Here is an 18,513-nt window from a genome sequence, read left to right as displayed (position 1 = left end):
GGCGTAGGTTCAGATTCCTCAAAGGAGATAGATGGAAGATCCGGGAGCGTAGAGATGGAGTGAGCTCAGATGAGAGTGGAGGATAAGGGATAGTGTTGGGTGGTGAATCAGGTGTAGGGAAGAGAGTAGTAGAAGGATCAGTAAAGAATGATTGAGAACTAGATAGAGAGGCATGAAATGAAGAAAGACTAGAAAACATACGATGTTCCCAAAATGTGACATGACGAGAAATACGTAATCGTTGAGAGATAGGATCCCAACAACGAAAACCTTTGTGTTCAGTGCCATAACCCAAGAAACAACATAGACGAGCACGAGGTTCAAGTTTTGTATGTTCATGAGGGTGTAATAATACAAAACATTCATAACCAAAGATTTTGAGATTAGAGTAGGAGGGAGGAGTACCGTGTAGGCGTTCAAATGGGGAAATATTGTGTATGACCTGAGATGGAAGGCGATTGATGACATAAACAGAGGTGATGGCAGCTTCTCCCCAAAAATTTTTAGGGCATGAGGCAGAGAGGAGTTGAGCACGAACAGAGTCTAGAATGTGACGGTGTTTACGTTCTGCTCGTCCATTTTGCTGGGAGGTGTGAGGACAGGAGCGTTGGATCAAGGTGCCTTGTTGGGTAAGGAAGGAAAGAAAACGAGAGTCCTTGTATTTCATTGCATTATCGGTGCGAAGAATTTTAATAGTGCTGGAAAATTGTGTTTGGACCATATTGACAAATTCAACATCTATTTGATATAAAGAGGAACGATTTTTAAGAAAGTAAATCCAAGTAAATCGAGAATAGTCATCAATAAATAAAACAAAATATAGATAACCATTGACCGTAGCACATGGAGCAGGTCCCCAAATGTCAGAGTGAATTAGGCCAAAAGGTTTATCACATAAAGAAGCAGAGTTCGGAAAGGACAAAGCAAGTTGTTTGGCTAGTTTGCAATTTAAATAGTCAAGAGTACTAAACTTAGAGACATTATTCAAATGACCATTAGAAGCTAAACTACGGAGTTTATCAGAGGATGCATGACCTAAACGAAGATGCCACTGAAATATAGTGTCATCAGTGGCTGGAGCAGAGATGGCGGGAAACATATGAGAGTGCTGAAGAGATGTGAGCTCAAATAATCGACCCACCTTCTGTCCCGTACCAATCACTTGTCCCGTCTGAGAGTCCTAAACCTAACAACCATGAGAAGAAAAGACAATAGTAAGTCCAATGTTACATAATTGGCCAACAGAGGCTAGGTTGAATGTAAGATTGGGGACATGGTAGGTGTTGGAAAGTTTTATGGTGGGTGTATTAACAGTGCCAATGTGAGAAATAGACATGTGACTACCATCAGTAGAGTGAATTGGAGGAAGTGAGTGAACAGGGATATGAGAGGATAACAATGAAATTCCAGAAGTCATGTGATTACAATAAGTTGAGTCAAGAAGCCAAGAGGTACCTGGGGTGACAGCAAGAGCAGTAGAGTTGGAAGAGATCACCTATTTTAGTAGATCATGAAGATCAGTTAACTGAAGACTCGAAGGTGCAGTGATATCAGATAATGTAGCAGCAGCAACAACAGATGGAGAACCAGTTTTAGAGGAGAACTTGGGTTTCTGTGAGTGACCAGAGGGACGAGGTGGACGAGTTGGACAATAATCCAAAATGTGACCTCGTTTGTGACAATATCTGCACTCAATAGTAGGACAGTTAGCAAACTTATGGCCATGAAGTTTTCAATTCTTGCAGAAACTGGTTCCATTAGGCTGTCGAAGATAAGTAGTGGCAAGAGCGACGTCAGATGGTAGAGCAGAGACAATGCCAAGTCTTTTCTCCTCAAATAAGATTTCCTGAACAGCAGCGTCAAGAGAAGGTAGAGGGTTGCGATGTAAAAGAGCAGCACGAACGGATTCATATTCTGGTCTGAGACCCATTAAGACTTTGATAAGACGAATATGATCAGGGTTAATTTTTGTCTGGTCTAACTGAGTCCAAATGGGTTGAAGAGTAGCTAGATACTCGTTCACAGATTGGCCCACTTCCTGATTTAGATTAATGAGTGTAGAATACAACTGATAATAATGAGCAAGACCTATAGACTGAAAACGTGTAGCCAAAAAATCCCAAAGTTCTTTTGCAGTATCGAAAGAATCAAGCTGGGTATGGATGGCTGGAATAGAAGTGTTACCTAACCAGGTGATGATTTGATGATTTTTGCTATCCCAGTCCTCAAGTCTTTCAATATATTTAATATCCTCTGCAGTCGTTTCATGGATCAATACATCTGAAGTGTTTGCAGTATTATCGATGTTTTTCATTGGGGTAGTGGGTTTGATAGGTTTGGTGATATCTCCTGTAACAATACGCCATAATTTCCTACCTATCAAAAAACTCCTCATTAGGTGTGCCCATGTAATATAATTTGTACCATCAAGAATGGTGCTAATGAGGCGTGCAACATTGTTTTTCTGCATGGGAACGAAGATGTAGATCTATAATCACAGAATGGAACACAATGGGAATGGTTTTATAAATGGCGGACTTGGGAGCAACAGTGAATCTGCAAGAGTTTGAACGGACTGAATAGATTTGATCGTGGGGACAGATCTGAATGCGGCGATGGATTTAAATAGATATGAATGGGCTTACAAATTGCAAAAATCGGGCATGGCGAAAAACTAAAGCTGAAATGTGCTCACAACGAGCAACGACGACGATAATCGGGCTGGGCGTTCAGAACGCAGACGGGCGGCGAATGGCTGGGCGTACAAAACTGCGGATGGGCGACGAATGGTGAATGGCAGGACGTACAGAGACGCAGATGGGCGGCGAACGGCTGGATGTACAGAGACACGAACGGGCGGTGAATGGATGGGCGTACAGAAGAGACGCGTACGAATGGGTGGAGAACCACGTGCGTCGGAGAAAACACGAACATAGATCGGCCGTGCTGGAGAAAAGTAGAAGAAACTGCTGGGTCTGGGTTACTTTGCTACAGACAGAATAAAATGTGGATGAATATCGGTTGCCGGAGGATCGCGTGTAAACAGAACACTGTAATAGGCGGCGGCGGCGGAATAGTAACCTAGGGCTCTGATACCATGTAATTTTCTGGTATTTGCTTGAAGAATATTACAGTATACATGTACAATTTATACACACAAATGGTACCAAACAAGGAAAGAATATTGGTGTTAAATATAGAGTAATTTTCTCCTAAATTATAGGATCTAATTTCGTTAATAGGTTGCTTGAGAGAATAGATCAATGTAAAGCCTGAAAACAGTAAAAGAAAAAAAAAAGGCTCAGTTAAAAACTATGACCAATCCAAAGTTACAAATTAATAATTTCAGTAAGGGACTTCAAACAACTTTGAATGATTGTTTCTATTGTTCTCCTCAATTTGAAGGTTGTGTGCACATAAACAGTTTCCTCCCAACATAACTTTTAGCTTCGTTCTTTGTATTCGTTGATTGGGTTTTCTTTTTTTTTTTTTTTAAAAAAAATGTGTTATGAATTAAATGAGAAATTTTGACATATTGGAGTAACTTACCATACGATGGGGGAGAAAATGGAAGTAAATGTGGCAACTATTGTTATATGGGATATTTGGAACTCTTGCAACCAAAAATTAACAATAATTGACAGATTTTTAGGGCATCTGAGTGGGAGGAACGCCTCTTCTTCGAGTAAGGACAACCAATGGAATATGTAGTTGCAAATGTAGGTTCTTGTTCTACCGTGATACATTAACTATTTTGAGAGCAAAAATTGGTGTGACCTCAATGTTACATTGTAATTATTGATTGGTTTACATAACATCCATCTCAAACATGACTTTTGGAGAAAGGAATGGAATCAAAGAAAGATTTAGTTAGAGAAAATCAAAGATGGTAGAGAGGAAAAGAAAATTTTCTATATCAAGATCGAAATTTTTGTCCTCAATTAACAGGGAAACATTTTAGATATAAAATTAATTTAAGATCTTTAATGGTCAAGCATATTAAAGTGTTGTTGCACTTCGGTCTTCCAATACACAACACATTCAAATTTTGCAACTGGTACGACAAAGGCAGACAACAATGGCAAGATGGATCTCGGTTGAGGAACAAAAGAAAAATTGCAAAACAGAAAGAGATTAGTACGGCTGAGTCGCGGAGCACGCTCTCTTTAAGACGTTTCGCGGCTCTATTCTGAATTGTGCAAACAGATTATTGCCTCGTCATCCCCAGGATAAAACTGTTGGGTTTTATGTCATAAAACTCGTAGATAGTAAATATAATCCATTGATCGTTATTAATAAAGTGTTTTAATTCCAATAAGTGTTATTGATTATATTATTAGTTTTGTCTTAATAACCTAAATCCAATAAACTAACATCTTAAGTTGTTTGATGAGTCTTGAACAGTATGTAGAGACATATGGGGATCAATGGTCAAGATCAACTTAAAGGGTCTATAGTATAAGGTTAAGGTTGGGTATCTTATTCTGGTAGCACTAAGGATACGACTCATTTTGTATTTGATATAAACACATTGATCCAATGCGTTCATGTATGTGACATGTAAGTGAGGGTATTCTATACAACGAGTTTGCATAAGACTAGACCACGAAATAGTAATCACTAGATGTAACTCCGTTAACTAGTTGGGTTTCTATTTCATTATGATGACCTAGGAACTTAGTCTTAACCCTAAGTATATTATGAACTCCTGGTTGCGAAGGATTGTCCTTTGATTTGTACGGGTGAGAGTGGCTAGATTGTCGATTCAATATGCTTATCATTTTGGGGACAAGACCGAACAGGGAGTTGTAAACACAATCACACAAGATCGAATTCACTCTTTCTCGCCTTTAGGGTAAGTAGATAAGTGTTCCCTTTAATGGTGTCTTCGAGACTTGAACAAAAGGGTCCTACCCTCTCTATGGCACGAGAAGGATTTCTATTTAATGGTTTGACCATAAACAGGTTGTTCGTTAGAGAAGCATGGGTATTTAAGGACTAGAAGTAACCCAAGGGTAAAACGATAATTTGACCCAACTGGTGTTACGAACACTTGTAAAGGACTAACTTATTGGTATTGGTCTATATCCGTTGACATAGAAATATATTTACAATGGGAAGAGTTTAGTTGTGAGTCTTTAGTGGATTGTACACACAGTTAACGAATATTGGTTAATGTGGTTAATGAGTTTAGCCAATTAATCTCATTTCGTTGTAGCTTCTGATCTACAGGTCCATTAGATCCACTTCCTAGCTCGTAAAGGGTAATGAGATTTATTTATATTGGTTGTAATTTGAAATGTTCAAATTTACTTTGGAAATTAATATAAAGTATAGTGATACATTATAATATAAATTTTATATTTTAATTAGATTTTAATATATAAATTTAATTTTGGATATGATTCAAAATTAATTTATGAGAGAATAAAATATTTGAATATGTTCAAATATTAACTTAATGTGAATTAGATTCATACTAAAACTATAGATTAAAATTTAATGTGTATATGATACATATTAAAACTATAGGTTATGAGAAAAATTCATATTTGAATATGATTCAAATTTGGATTAAATTAAATATAAGTATTTAATTTAGAAATTAATTAATTGGAGAATTAATTAATAGTTTAGTTTATTTTGATTTAATTAAATTAAAACTATAGGTTACGTGAGAGATATTCATTTAAATATGATTTAAATGAAATATTAATTAAATATGATTTAATTAATTTATTAATTAATTAATTAATTTTAATATTAATATTAATTTATTAAATTAATAGGAAACCTGGGTGGTTTTCCCACATTCCCACTTTTCTCTCAACTTCCTTCTTCTTCAGTCTGAAGAAGAGAGACTTACTGGTACGATACATAGAAGGGGTTCTGTGACTCTTACGTACATTATCGTTTCTCTCCAATAATTCCCTCCTTCTAATTTGGTTCCCACAAACCATCTTAATCCAGAGAATATGAATATTTCCAAGTGGTGGTGCTCCAAATTGGCGTTTGATAGATTCATAGTTGTCAACGTGCGTAAGTTCTTCTCTGTATTTTTCTTCTTGAAAACTTGTTTAGCCATAATTAAATTATGTTTTACCAATGTACTGGTATTTTTAGGTTCCAATTAAAATTGGGTTAAGATCTCTGTAATTCTTCTGTTGTGCAAAGGGCTTTTATCCCTTTAAAAACAACTTTGCCCTTCAGTTGATTTTGTACAGAAATCAACTGGTAATCACTAAATCACTTAAAGTTGATAGACACACACAACTCGGGAAACTTGTGAATTAAGAGAAGATCGTTTTGTTTTTTTTTTTTCTTTTTTTGTTATATTTACAGATGAAAACTGAGGGACTTATATAGTAGTGGAAGAGATCAACAATGGAAAGATTAATTAACGATCAACGTATAACGTTTCTAAAGAAAAGAAAAAAAAAAGAAAAAAGGAAATTTTTAGTAAACCGACGGCAGCATGCGCGTGTGGAGATGTAGGCATATCCTCATTTGCCTATCTCCTCCCTCCTTCCAAAACTTAGGTGCCTTAAAGGTCCAAACTTATTGGTCAATCAATGGGTATATGAAGGAGCCTCCACATTCTAAAATAATCAATGTGGGAATGCTTTGGAGAATAAAATAATATATTATTTTTCTTTTTACAAAATTTTCATCCAATAATCACTCACTTAAATTTTTTTAATTATTTCACCTCACTAAAATGATGCTGCTCCCGACTCAATTAAGATAGAAACTACTAACTCAGTTAGAGTTCTATTTTTTCTTTCTACTTTTCCATTTATTTTAGGAGAATAAGGTGCAGTAGTTTCATGTACTATTCCTTTTGAGTTATAAAACTCATTGAAGGCAACTGAATCATATTCAGTTCCTCTATCACTACGAAGTCTCTTAATTCTTTTGTTAAATTGATTCTTTATTTCAGTTATAAAAACTTTGAACATGTTATAGACATCACTCTTATTTTTAAGCAGATAAATAAAAGTATAGTCAGAATAGTCATCTATAAAGGTAATTATATACCTTTTACTGTTTCTAGTTAAAGTGCCATCAAATTCACATAAGTCAGAATGAATTAATTCTAAAGACTCTATTACTCTAGTTACAGACTTATGCGAGGTTTTAGTTATCTTAGCTTGACTACAACATGCACATTTCTCAAAATCATGCAATGATAACTTAGGTATAAGATTTAACCTACTCATATCGCTAATTAACGTTTTATTAACATGATAAAGTCTAGCATGCCAAACATTAAAAGAAGACAACATATAAGCAGAAGATGAAATCTTATTAATTTTCAGATTCAATTTGAACATGCCATCAGTAGCGTAACCCTTCCCCACAAATACATTGTTTTTAGTTAAGGTAAATAAGTCTAATCTTATGGTTTGTGTGAATCCAGCCTTGTTGAGGAGATATCAGAGACCAAATCCTTTCGAATTTCTGGAGTATGCAGAACTTCCTTCAGCACAAGCATCTTGCCGAATGTGAATTTCAATTCTACTTCTCCAATGTCGGCCACCTTGATTGTGTGATGATCTCCTAGAAGGATATTCTTATCCTTAACCTCATTATATTTTCTAAAAAGACTAAGGTCGTGACGGCGGGATGCACCAGTGTTTAGTCACCAACCTTCAGACCCCCCTAATTACACTAACTTCAAAAATCATAGTTAATTTATCTTCTATCAAGTTTGCCTACACAGCAGGACGACTCTTGTTTCTACAATTTCTAGCTAAATGACCATGCTTATTACAATTATAACAAAAAATTTATATTGTACTTCTGGACTAGGGGTTGTTCTGTTTCTTGGATCCTCGTTTCATCTTCTTTCCTTTCGGCTTCGAGTCCGATTTTAGAACTGCAGTGAGCTTCTTTCTAGGGATAGCGTTCACCTTTTCTTTTTTATCATGCTTCCTTACCTCTTCTATCCTTAGCCTCGTGATTAGGCTTTCCAATGAGAACTCCTTGGTTTTGTGCCTTAGAGTGTTCTTGAAATCCTTCCACTGTGAAGGTAGTTTATCAATAATAACAGCAACTTGAAATTGATCATCGAGTGGCATACCTTCACTGATAATTTTGTGGCCTATTTTATGGATTTCATGTGATTGTGCCTCCACGAATTTGTCATCAGTCATTTGATATCTCAGGTATGGGCTGACAACGTACTTCTTCGACCCTGCTTCTTTAGTATTATACTTCTTTTGCAGCGCGTCCCATACTTCTTTTGCAGTAGTCATGGTACTGTAATAGCCATATAATTCATTAGTAAGACCATTAAGAATTAGGTTCTTACAAATGAAGTCGGTTTCTATTCAGGTGGCGAGGTCCTTCATTTGTTCTTTTTTATGATTTTTTTCTAAGACCTTCAGCTTTTCAGTAGTACAAGCAGTGGCCACCTTCTTCAGTGAGAAAAAATAACATCTTTTGTTTCTGCCTTTTGAAATGTGCTCCTTCAAATCGGAAGACATCAAATCAGATTGAATTGTAGAGAAGAAATCTGGCCATCATTGTAGAGAAGAAAACATCTTAAAATTGTTGTTACACTTCGATCTTCCAATACACAACACGTTCAGATTCTGCAACTAGTATGACAAACGCAAAACAACAATGGTAGGATGGATCGGTTGAGGAACAAAAGAAAAAGCTCTATTTAAGAGTCTCCAGGATAAAACAGCCTCAACTAAAGGAGAAGATCGTTTTGTTTTTTGCCACGACGGACGGCGGTGGTGCACACGTGTAGAGATGTAGGCATATCCTCATTTGTCTATCTTCTCCCTCCTTCTAAAACTTGGGTGCCCTAAGGGCCTAAACCCATTGGTCAATCAATAGGTATATTAAGAAGCTTCCACATTCCAAAATAATCAATGTGGAAATATTTTGGAGAATAAAATAATTTACTTTTTCTTTTTACAAATTTTTCATCCAATATAAAGTATTAAATTTCTAACCACATCCATCCAAGAGTTACAGGATTTGTAACAATCAAAATATTTTTTCAGATTTGTAACTTAAAATTGTCACAAAATTAAAGATAAAAGTCATTAACAAAAACAAGTCATTCCGAATAGAGTCATATTCCATGGAGACTACTATTGTTGGTAATTTGCTAGAAGATGAACACAAATGCAGCTTGATGAGATCGTATCAACATTGATGGCATCAGTTGAGTGGTCTCTCATTGGTTGGTCAGATAGGTAGGAGAATATGGATGGGAAGGGCGGATTTTTCTTTATTAGTTTTACATGGACAAACACTAAAAAACATAAAAGTAGATTCCCAATGTTGTTGGGCAGTTTTTTATTAACCCACCTTAGTAGAAAAGAACAAAGTGACACAAAGAGGGATTCAGAAATAGAAACAAAAATTCTTTGGATCAAATAAAATCTTTTAAATAATTAAAATGATAAAATCTTAATTTTAAAAAAGTTAGAATAATCAGTAAAAAATCTTAGTTTGGAGGTGAAAAGTAATTTTAGAAGGAGATGACATCTATATCAAATGATTGGTCATATTTCATTAAGAGCAAACCAAGGAAACCGTGGAAATAGCAAAATCCAAGATAGAAAAAGGAAAAATAGAAAATCCTAAAATTATTTTTATTTATGACAAAAACTACTTGCTAGATGATTTTTTCCTTTTTTTTTTTTTTGCCCGAATTTACCACTCCGCGAATGATAATTGCTCATATACAAATACATTGTATTTGTTGAGATCAAAAAATCAAACAAAATATCACATATCATGAAAATAGTTTATTTGTAAACACATTCACTCGTGATAAATCTTAACTAAATCAAAAACTATTCTGTTATTGCAGAAGATTGAACCAACAATTGCTAAAGATATAGTTTTAGTTTCAACATTCCTTAATTATTATGATACAAAATCAAGTAATTAACGAATTTGTATATTTCATATTATTTATAAAAAAAAATATACTAAATAATACATATTATAAATTTTTAATCACAATTTCAATCTACATCATCCCCTAAAATCGTTAATTTGAATTCAAATTTCCTAAAATAACTTCAAAGATAAATTCAATTATTTCGCAATTTTTATTTTTCAAATTATTTATGAAAAAATATAAACAATACATAATACATATTTGATATTCTAACATTATTTTTAACATTATTTTCCACTCTATTTTAACAGTTAGTTTAAATTCAAATTTGTAACACTATTTTTAAATTCAAATCTTACACCTTAATTTTAGATTGTTACTTTGAATTTCTAAAATAAATTAAGGCAAAGATAATGGATAATTCCTTAATTTTAGCATTTTTTATTTTTCAAATTCTTTATGAAAAAACATACATAAATACATTAATTTTAGATTTTTAATTTGAATTCCTAAAATTATGCCAAAGATAATGCATAATCCTTTATATATATATATATTATATATATTGTAGTTTGAAGCCCTACAATTATGCCAAATATAATTTTGATATGTATCTCACCCTAATTTTACTCCATAGGTCATGGTTTTTTCTACTTTTAATTCAAAATTTTCAAATTATTTTTAAATTCAAAATTTACACTTTAATTTTAGATTGTTACTTTGAATCCCTAAAATTATGTCAAATATAGTATTTGTTATATATCCCACCCTAAAATTACACTTTGGTTTTAATTAATTTGAATATCTAAAATTATGCCAAATATAATGTTTGAATCCCTAAAATTAGTTTGTATAATTTATAAAACAATAATTAAATCTTTGCAATTTAATAATATTTTAGCATATATCTCTTCAGTTAATTACTTCCCACATATTTTAAATAATGTTGTCAATTTAAAAGATATATTGTACAATAATTTAAGATACATCTGTCATATGCTATGAGCTGAAAATCAAATATTTGCAATTTAATAATATTTTAGCATATATCTCTTCACTTAATTATTTCCGCAAATTTTAAATAATTTTTCCAATTTAAAAATATACTCAACTACCCAATAAACGTGTTCCCTTTGTAGACTGTAACAATTTTTGGACTACTCACTAAACATGTTCCCTTTGATTTTTTTTCCAATGGCTTTACAACAAGTGAGGACTATGTTGGATGGTAGATGGATTGAATCTTCTCGATATATTGATTATCGTGTTCTTGATTTATATATTCCAGTTTCATCGTCGTTTCAAGAATTTGTAACCTACATCCAAGATAGACTTTTTCCAACTTTAGAATTTTCTGTCTCTCGGCCGACCGTTTACTGAAATGATTGCAACAATTTGAAGCTCATTCGAATTTTTGATGATAAGGATGTGTTTTGGCTTATGTTAGTCATGTCGAAATTCCCCGACAATGATTTACTTGTTGCCGTTGACACTGTATCTGCCAGTGATGTTGGAAATACCCCGTATTTGAGTAGCGAACTACCTACAACTCAAGACTCACTGAATGAAACTGGAATTATTGACCTTGATGCATTTGAATCGGCTCATATTGGTACACCTATTAGAGTTGGATCAATGTTTAGGAATAAATAAGTTTTGAAGAAAGCTATTTATATGTTTGTTGTGAATAATAGCTTTGAACTAGTTACTAATGGAAAATGACGAAGCAAACGAAGATGCGAAGCCAGAAGATTGAAGATTCATATGAAGATTTGAAGACTCGAAATAATATAGCAACCGATCAACGTGAAGATTCGGACGAACCTGAAGATTGAAGATGTGAACCTTAAGAAACGAAGCCAAATGACCTTTTTTTTTAATGAATAAAGGTTGAAATAAGCGAACCTAAAAATTGAATGTTGAATTTGAAGCAAAATACACTGTATAATTCGAATGGAATATGTTGTATAATATAAACGACAAGTACAAATGGTTGAATACCTAAAGGGAAACGAAAGAAAATGGACAAAAGCGAACTCGAAGTGAAGTGACGAAGCCAAACAGTTCTTCAACATTAAAGGTTCAACAACGAACAGAGGAGTGAGGAATGACAAACAAAAAGTGAGGAAGGTAAACGAGAATCGAAGGGAACGAAGATGTGTTGGGACAAAGATATGGTGGGACGAAGGGAATGAAAGAGATGCGAACCGAAGGGAAGCGAAAGAAGATGTGACAGGATAAAGGATCTCAAAATATGAAAGGTAGAATAATGGGAAGGAAATGCTAGGGTTTTCAAATGTGAAGAAGGAGATGCTAAGCATTTCAAATGCAAAATAATGGGAAGAAAATGGCAAACAGTGAAGGCTTAAAGACCCTTTGTTTCCAAACATGCACAAATTGAATGAGATGTGATAACTTGCAGAGATTTGAATGTGATTTGATGGTTTATTTTCTGTTTTGGGGAGAAATTAGAATATTCAAGTGTGGATGCATAGTTTTAATTAATTGTAGGGTATTTGTGGATTAGTAAACAAGTGTATTTAGAAATCACATTTGTCACTTAGGTAGGGGCATTTAAGACGTTGCTCTCCCATTTTTTATTTAAAATTTTTTTGTTTTGCTATTTTGTCAATTTAAAAATAAATTTGCCATTGATCCAAAGTAAACCTCTGATTTTGTCATTCTTTTTGTCGGTCCTTTCATTAAGGGGTTGTTTAGGCTCCAAATTAACAAGAAATGGAGTGGGCTATACTCCTTGTTTGAGGTCTAGGATTAGGGTTTCCATAATCGTTCTCAAACCCTTTTTCACTCCTCTCTCATCTGCCATAATACTCCCCCAAAATCCACGTAATCCTCCCCCAAAATTAGCGTAATCCCTTGCCTTCTCCATGTAATCCTTCTCATCTTCTTCCTCTTTTCCTATATCTCTTTTCGTTTTCCTCTCCAAATCTCAGCAATAAAAACGTTTCTTTTTTGTTTTCCTCTCTGAATCTTAGATCTTCGGCCTAAGTTTCCTTTTCGTTTTCCTCTTTGAGTCTCAGATCTTCATCGTGAAAAATCTTTTCTTTTCTCTCTCCAAATCCCAGATCTTCGTCCTTCGTTTCATTGGCGGCTTCCAATCCACGTGTTGCCTCCGAAACCCTTCTCCTCCCTCTATTTGGTTTTGTTGAATGATTGGGCTTCCACCTTGCCTCCAAAACCCTTCCTTGCATGTTCGAAGAGGATTCTTGATAAACATGCAAGGATTTCTTCCTTGCCGCTCAGACTTCCCTTTTGTCGCTCTTATATGTATACCGAAATGCCCTTAAACAAAGAGATGCTATATCCGAAGAATGGTAGGGGCATCGAAAGTTTGAGCACGGTAGGGGTGGTCGGTTGTTCTTGGGTTTGTATACATGCCTTTAAAAGTCGATGAGTTTCAATAAAAAAACATTGAGTTCAAATCAAATCATCTCAACGTGTGAGGCGATCAACACAACCCAAATCTCATTAACAAACAATACAACTTATATAGAAAACATTTCTTTTCAAATCATTCATAATAACTCATATCTCATAATCATGCATCTCACATAATGCATCATTAAATCATATCGCAGAATTATTCTACGCATTCAATTACGTCTTTGTACCCTTTCCTTAGCTCAAGCGCTTACCATTCTTTTATTAAGTTGCAGCTGTGCGAAGTAATCTCAATGCAACAATAATTCACCATTAATTCTATCATGCATAACGCGTCTTCCAATACTAGATCACATAACAAGTAAATGACATCCCATACCAGATCACACAACAATTATGAGACATCCTATTCCAGATCACATAACATGGATAAGGTATCTCATCGCATAGGGTATCGAGGATCATCTCATCACGTTATTCCAGTTCACTTCAAATCCAATTAATCTATAAATCATATGCATTTTAAGAATTGAAAAACATAAGAGAAAGCATGCAATTCAGGGTTTCAATAGAAATACATTTAAGGATTTAAATACACTAAAAATTCTTTTAGTTTTGAAAACATTTTTAGGAAGAACCATTCACAGCCAATTGTCCTCCTTGCCTAAGTCCTTAGATGAAGCTCCATTGCACTTGCTTGCAATTTCTTGTCGAAAATCCAAGCTTGGAATACCTTGAAATCAATTTGTGAATTCTTCAACTTTTTAAGAAGTTATCAAACAAAAATAAACTCTTAGTCTTGTCGTAATCCTCCTATTTATAGACTTTTTTCGGTGGGATAATCCATACTGGAATGATTATCTCTATCCAGTGGTGAGAATTGCCAATATCATAACTCTACGTATCACTTCCTTATCCTGAATTCAATTGGACGAAAAAGTCAAGTCAGTTGCTGGCTATCTTACATAAGGATGATGTCAACTACTTCTAGGTGAAGGAAGCTCACATCGCCTCCTAGTTCAATGCATAGATCCTTCACATTGCAAAACTTACCAACTGCCAACTTTTATCGCATGTTGTCTCATCGTGTAATTCATTCTAGTCGTGTGTATTCTTAACGCACTTTTATGTCTCTTTAAAGTGTGCTGCATTTAATATTCTTAACGCACTTTTATGTCTCTTTAGAACGCGATAAAGATCTCACACCTTCTGGCTTACGTTTGATTTTAGGCAAATCATATGTAGTGATTTGTTTGCTCATTGACTCTAGGAACACTTTTATGTCTCTTTAAAGTGTGCTGCATTTAATATTCTACATTCTCTGACTCATCTTTTCTATAATCATTTAATAATTCGTGAGAATATTTTTTCCATAGTTTTCCACATCTAGGGTTCACAATTAATACACTGAAATTGTTGCAAAAAGTCTTCGAAAAACATAAGGCATCTCAAACGAAGCTGCTTCATCCAAACATTCTATTACATTTTCATCATATTCTAGAAGCCCACTTTCTTGTACTAAATCTTTAAATGTTTGAACTCTTTTTCCATTGACTATCAATAAGGACTAAAACAATGTTGGTTCTCTGCCATTGTTTAGTAACAAATGCAAGTAATATCTTTCTCCTTTCCATCAATTTACTTCTACAATGCGTGATACAACCATTTCTTTTTCCTCTCCTTCCAAATTCGTAGTTGTTCATGAAACTCTTTGTATAACAATTTTCGGGTTGTTTTCAATGTTTGACACATATGAAAGTACTCTGATAACATTGTTCTTTAGACATGATCTCAACGAATAAGTTTCTTCAAATTTTGATTTTCCCAATAAGAAACACACTTCATATTTGGAAACACTACAAGAAATCTGGTCTTTAATGTCACTTAGCGACTGACATCTTTGCGAGCGTTATTAAAGGGCTTTAATGTCGGTTAGGCTTCAATGTCGGTTTATAGCCGACATTAAAGACATCTTTAATGTCGGTTATAAACCGACATTAAAGGCCTTCAATGTCGGTTATAAACGTATCTTTGAAGGTGTTATTGAAGGCCTTTAATGTCGGTTCATCTTTAATGTCGGTGGATAACCGACATTAAATATGTCTTTAATGTCACTTATGATAGATCTTTAATGTCGTTTTTCCACCGACATTAAAGCTGTCTTTAATGTCGTTTTTCAAATTTATTTTTATTAAATCCTTGCATTATTGTCCATTTTGTATGACACCAACTAGTTAAAAATGAAATCTTTTACTTGTACATATATAAAATGAAATTTTAATAATGTGTACATTTATATAAAATCATCCCACTTATGTGAAGAAAATATATTCAAATGCTACTGTTCATGTCTCATACATAAAAAGTCAAGTAACAAAAACTGATCTTTACATATTGCCCTGCACAAAATACAACTCAAAAGATTTATAATACCCTACACAAAAATGTTATTTCTATGGTTAAGTATTCTCACAAAAGATAGTCACTCATATATCATTCAATAATCCAACACGATGATCAACCTTGTACAATTCTTGGTCTTTGTACAATTCCTTTTTCATCAACCTACAAAAAAATTATGAACAAAAACTAAATGAATAATTAAGTTTCAACTTTTAACATCCAAAAGTTTAAAAGGATGGCATATCATTCATTTCCATTCACAATAATACACTCAACTTTAACATCCAAAACAGAACTTAAGCAATATTGGCATATCATTCATTTCCATTCACAGCAATATAGCTTTAACATCCAAAATAGAACTTAAGCAATATTGGCATATCATTCATTTCCATTCACAGCAATATAGGCATATCATTCATTTCCATTCATTGTATATCATTCATTTACATTTCCATTCACTTTGCTTCAAGTTATAGGCTATAAAGTTACTACTGAAGTTCATGAAATTTATACAAATTAAATTTTCCTAAAACTCGACAAGAACTCACATTTGACATGCCTAAATCAGTTGCTGAACTTACAAAACAGATTTTAAAGCCACTGAGTTGCTGAACTTTAAATATTTCTTTTCCCACAACCCCCCCCCCCCTTCTTTTCCACATCTTTAGAGGTCTCTAAGCTAGTATGCTCTTGACGAATAAAAATTTGACATTTATTTGATACTTCAAAGTTCAAGAATATAAACATAAAACTAGTCATATTTAAAAAGGTGCATCAAGAAAAAATTAGAACTATGGAGGAAAATGATCTCTTCTTAAACTCAAACTAAGAAAAAACGGTCTATGGAGTTTTCTTTTTATTTCATTTACTAGGCAGAATCCATCTCAAGAAATCACATCTAAACAAACGGTGCATCAACAATTCATCTAAACCAAACAAACCTTACCAGTAAGATAATTTCAAGTATTTTCTACCATTTCAAGAAATCACATATTTCTGTTTCATTCACTAGGCAGAACACATCTGAATACATGAAATTTGAACATTCATATACCTCGCCAAAATGGGACAGATTTTAGAACATTCATATACATGAAAATAACAAAACTCATACAATTAGATCAAAGAAAAATGAGAACACTTAGATCATACATGCGCTAACCTTGCCTGATCCTTGTTGGGATGTAGTTCTAGCAGGAGAGTAAATAAGAACCTGATATAATTACATAAAAGGAAGACAAATGAATCTAGAGGGTCAGTATAGAAAACGAATAACATGACAGGAAAATATGAACCAATGGTTACTGTATTAGAATTACAAGATTAAACCTCAAGTCACTTCTCCACTTCTTTTCATCTTTTCTACAGTTTAATCAAACGAACAAAGAAACAAAAGAAATTAAAATAAAAAATAAAAAAAGTAGCTATTTTGATCAACATATCAGTTTATTTCCACAAAAATAGACAAGAATCATCGCTAAAACTAAAATACATTTAAAACAAACACAAACACAATTCTTCTGAAGATTGATCACAAATATTTAATTCATATTCATAAAATCAAATCCAGAAGAACCAATATCAATACAAGATACTGTGAAACAAAAGATGATGATGAAGAAAAAAAGATAGAGTAATCTCCAATACATGGAGAAGACTACCCAGTATACAACCTTTTCTTCAAGAGTCAATTTACTTGCGAAGTTCAAGAACTTTAGCCCAAGATGTTCAAGAACTTTAGCCCAAACTGAAGGACTCACCTCCTAAGTATTTGGATTTAGACAGTCTTTTCTTATAAATGTCAAAGACTTTGCCTAATTCAGTTTCACTTTGCTCAACCACTGCAAGATCGACATCACCCCACCCAAAAACTGGTTTTAAGCAAAGCTTGAACACTAATTTCATGATTACTGGGTCAAGTAAATAATTATGGCTATGTACAGAGAAATTTGAGTCAAAGAAAGGATGATGACAAATTCATTAATTTTCACACTACTTTTCTTTTAGAGAGAAATGCATTAAAAAAAAGTTTGAAGTTAAAATTGTTAATGAAAGTTAATCTCATTAATTTAATTTTCACACTACTAAGAAATGAAAAAAGGAACAAAAAATTGATACTCAACTACGATCATTCAATGAGGAAAAGAAAGCATGATTAAAAACTATCTCCAACCTACAAGCAACAAACAAACCATGACACTGGATATTAAGCTCTGGGTCTAAAAACTTGAAGTATTGGGTACTTCTATGTGTTCAAAGCCGTTAGTCCAATTGGTATGCATTTCTCAATGCAATCATACCAAGATTACCACTGTACCAGCAGGCTAATTCATTTGCTTCTGTCTCAGAGTTCACAAAATGTACAACCTTTATAACAAAGTGAAAAAAGTAGAAGTTTAAAGCAATACAGAATTAGGATATTACTTAATCAACTCCTCCCTGAAAAAAAAAAAAAAAAAAGAAGAGAAAACCCACCTCAAATCCTCCTTGAAAGAAACCCAAAGAAGCAAAAGGAATTGTCTTTCATAGCAGACATGAATCAACTTTTAACTTCAATAACATAATTACTAGTTTCGTCAACAATAGCAAAACCAAAACTAAATCCAAGAAAAAAATCAATCAACCCAAAATCAAAAAAAGAGAAAAATAATCCCTAAAAAAGCAAACTGAGGGACCAAAACTAAATACGATATTTTAAATCTAAATTCAGCAACAAAAAAAAAATATTTTGAAGTCTGTCAGATTCCAAACTTCCATCTTTTGAACAACATACATTCACAAAAATAATATTCAAAAACAAAACAAAACACTCACGCAATGCATAAGAAAAAGAG

This window comes from Cucumis melo, chromosome 6 (genome assembly GCF_025177605.1).
Source record: "Cucumis melo cultivar AY chromosome 6, USDA_Cmelo_AY_1.0, whole genome shotgun sequence".
Classification (NCBI taxonomy): Eukaryota; Viridiplantae; Streptophyta; class Magnoliopsida; order Cucurbitales; family Cucurbitaceae; genus Cucumis; species Cucumis melo.
The sequence above is the reverse complement of the archived record's forward strand: the minus strand, read 5'-3'. Positions refer to the sequence as shown.